Here is a 3,782-nt window from a genome sequence, read left to right as displayed (position 1 = left end):
GTAGCTGGGATTACAGGAGCGCGACACAATGTCCAGCTAATTTTTTGTATTTTTAGTAGAGACGGGGTTTCGCCATGTTAGCCAGGCTGGTTTTGAACTCCTGACCTTGTGATCCAACTGCCTTGACCTCCCAAAATGCTGGGACTGCAGGCATGAGCCACCGCACCTGGCCTACCCTTTTTAAATCACAATTGGTCCAAATGGCTTACCCAGCCATCCGTTCCAGGGCACCAAGTGCATCTCAGTCACTGCTGTGTCTGCAAAGCCCAGAAGTAACTCTCCAGCTAACTGTTCCCAGGCCTTATGATTCATACCCTCCTACAGGCTCCTAGAGAAATTCTTTTCATACTTGTGCATGACTCTTTGCATGCCCAAGACTTCTGCACCTCTGAGGGTCTACTCCGTAAACCTCCAGCAGCCCCAGTAACATGCAGTCGACAGTAATCAGGGCCCAGCTCAATACTAGGACTTTTACATGATTCATTTACTTAACTGTTCGCCACTCTCAGAGAACAGAACTATTAGTAGCATCAGCCTGTGGCTGAGGAAAACAGTTCATAGACATGTTTTGCAAATTGTGAGACAACACCCAGCTAGGATTCAAGTCAGGTGGAGCTCAATGAGACTGTTAACTTCTGGCCCCACAGAGAACTGCTTCTCCAAGAACTGCTGCCCGAAGAACAACCCTCTCCCCCCTTGGTTAATCATCAGAGTTAGAACACAACTCTGGAGCCAAATTGCCTGGAGTGGAATCCGAGTGTCACTACGTTTTAGTTGCATTACCTCGGGCAAGCTATTTAATATCTCTGTGCCTCTGTTTCCTCATCCATAAAAGAGAGATAATCATAATGCCAGCCTCATTATAGGTGAGGACTAAGGGAATTACTATATGCAAGGTGTTTAGAATAAAACCTGGTATACAACAAGTGCTATATAAATATTAGCTATCATATCTCATCATCATCATTCTCCTGTCCCAATGACTGACACATCACCCTCATTTAATATTCGTGTATGTGATCACTGAGCCATTACCAAAAGCCCCTAGGTAGGTGTCTGTTGAGTGGGTTGTAAAGGTGATGCATAGAAAGGTCATTATATAAAAAAAAACAAGTTGGTGGGGCAAAGTGATGAGGTGACTGTCAGAGATACTGAAGAGACACTTAATAAGTTGTGATTAATTTACTCTGAATAATGCATTGAAGTGAAGACATTTTCAAAGCATTATTTGGATTAAATTACTTACTGTTCCAAGGCTCATTTCACTAACCAGGAAGTGTATGGCGTGGGTAGAGATGAGTCTGTCCTTTCCAATATCTGTTTAGTCGTTGACATATACTGCTCCCAATCAGTTTCCTGGCAACTCAGGGTTAAGTTCCTGCATCTCAAGCTCTTGCCTTCACTTCATTGTTTTTAGTACTATAACTTTTAGGATATCTCCTAGTCAATATAGACTGCATTTATCTGTGATAACAAGAACAACACATTTCAGCAGCAACAATGATCAAGTTTATTTCTTGTCCATTCCACATGTCCGTTGTGGGAGGGACAAGAGGCCTTACTTATCATAGTCATTGAGAAACAAGGCTGAAGGAGGTTCCACCTCAGCATGCTTCCCCGATCACAGGGGCAGGGGAAAGGAAGCATGTCAAACCACATATTGACTCTTGAAGCTTTTACCTGGAAAGGGCCCATCACACTGCTAATGTTTTATTGGTCAGAACAAGTCACATGGCCAGGCCTGGGCTTAAAAGGGAGAGTATGTACAATCTTCCTGCAGGGAAGTGCCCCAAATATTTGGAGACAATAATACAGGCTTCTGTAGGAAAGATTTGACTGAAAGCAAAAAATCCATCTAAAAGTGGCTTAAATAATTGAGGGGTTATTTTCTCACACAACAAAAAGTCTGGAGGTGGATCAAGGCCCAAGGAGGTAAATTTGGCTTCTCAAAGATGCCTTCAGGGATGCACTTTACTTCCATCTTTCTACTTTACCATCCTTAAGATGCCGGCAATATCTCCCTTCATAGTTCCAAGATGGTTGCAGCAGTGCCGGGCATCACGGGTAGACCAGCGATATCCAGAGAAGGGTAGTAGCGTTTCCTCCATTAGTCTCATGTTGTTTTGTTTTTTTGTTTTTAATTTAAAAATTAGGCCAGGAGTGGTGGCTCATGCCCATAATTCCAGCACTTTGGGAGGCCGAGGTGGGAGGATGGCTGGAGCCCAGGATTCAAGGCTGCAGTGAGCTGTGATAGTACCACTGCACTGCAGCCTGGGCAACAGAGTGAGACCATGTCTCTAAAATAAATAAATAAATAAATAAATAAGTAAAAATAAAATAAATTAATATTTCCACAGTCTGATTCAGGCACTGTGTCCAGCACTTATTCCAGGGTCTCATCCCAAAACTCATCACAGTTAATCACGTGACTCATCACAAAACTACTCTTGCAGTTTTGAGAAAATCCTTCTCAGAACCCCAGCTTACTTCCTTTTGGGTCCCATTAGCCACAATGAAATCATATGTCCATGACTTAGCCAGTCATTGGCAAAAGGAATAAGACTACCTTGACTACCTTCTGGGGTAACAAAAGACCTGTATTCCCTTTGTAGGAGCAACTCTGTTTTCTATAAGAAATATGGCGCTGAGCATAAGAATCAGGCAAATGTAACCTTATTTCACCAATTATGGGAAGGTCCTTTTTTCAGAGTGTAAATAAAGAGGGACCACAATGTCCATTAGTGAAAAGCCTTCATTTGTGCTTACGTGGAAGCACAAATTAATTTACAGTGGAACAATTATGGACAAATAAAGCAGTCAAAACAGGCATTTAATAGGGAAGGATCATTTACCAAAGGGTCAGGGAAATAAGAAACTACTTTGGGTTGATATTACATCCGTCTCAAAAGAGTTGACCAAAAGAATTCACCACTCCCTTCTCTGTGGCCCCCTGACTAGAGTCTACATTCTTCATCATTTCACCCACCACACTTACCATGCTTTATTGCCTTTATCTGTGTACCTCTCTGTCTCCACCTGCAAGACTGTAAGCTCCTTGAAAATATAATGTGTTTCATCTTTTTATTCCTGTGCATAATATAAAACAGTAGTGGCTAAAATCAATTGATAACTCACTATGTCCAAGAGCCCATTCTAAATTCTAAATGAATTGACTCTTTAATATTCACAGCATCCTATGAGGCATGTGTTATTATTATGTATGTTTTATAAATGAAGAGATGGAAAGTCAACAAGTCCTTGACCAAACGTACATAACTATTAAGTGGGAGAGTTGGGTTTCAGATGAAGGCAGCCTAATTGGGTTATGTTTAGGACATTTGCCCAACAAATGGGTGAACCCAATATGCTTTAATATACAATAGGAAGGGGAGAGAGAGAACAAGGGTGAAGAAAAAGTGATAATCTTTTATTTACACATAGAATCTGAAATCAAGTATGATAGACTTATATTCTATGAGAGTAGAGATCGTGTATGTTTAACTTGTTTAGTGTGGTATCTCTAGCTTCCAGTACAGTCCCTGGCACACAGTATGTATTCAATAATTCCTGGAAGTGGGAGAGGAAGGGAGAGACAGGGGGAAGGATGAAAGAAAGAAGGGCAGCAGGAAGTTATTGAACGAATAAACACAACCAATGACCTCTTTCTCTTGCTTTCTATTTCTCTTACCTTCTCTTCCTCCATTATTTTCATGCATAACTTTACTTCTTAAATCTACCTCTTGCCTAGGATAGGAGGAAGTGGTAGAGGCTCTAAGCATTAA

At 41.4% G+C, this 3,782-nt stretch overlaps 1 non-coding gene across 1 annotated transcript; it reads right to left on the bottom strand.

The window, feature by feature from the left end:
• Positions 1-2,323: 2,323 nt before the first annotated feature.
• Positions 2,324-2,411, bottom strand: LOC112205490 (small nucleolar RNA U83B). Its single transcript, XR_002939442.1, has one exon. It is a non-coding gene; the product is annotated as a small nucleolar RNA U83B (small nucleolar RNA).
• Positions 2,412-3,782: the final 1,371 nt, after the last annotated feature.

The sequence above is a fragment of the Pan troglodytes genome, chromosome 15 (genome assembly GCF_028858775.2).
Source record: "Pan troglodytes isolate AG18354 chromosome 15, NHGRI_mPanTro3-v2.0_pri, whole genome shotgun sequence".
Classification (NCBI taxonomy): Eukaryota; Metazoa; Chordata; class Mammalia; order Primates; family Hominidae; genus Pan; species Pan troglodytes.
This window is presented reverse-complemented; position numbering and strand designations above follow the sequence as displayed.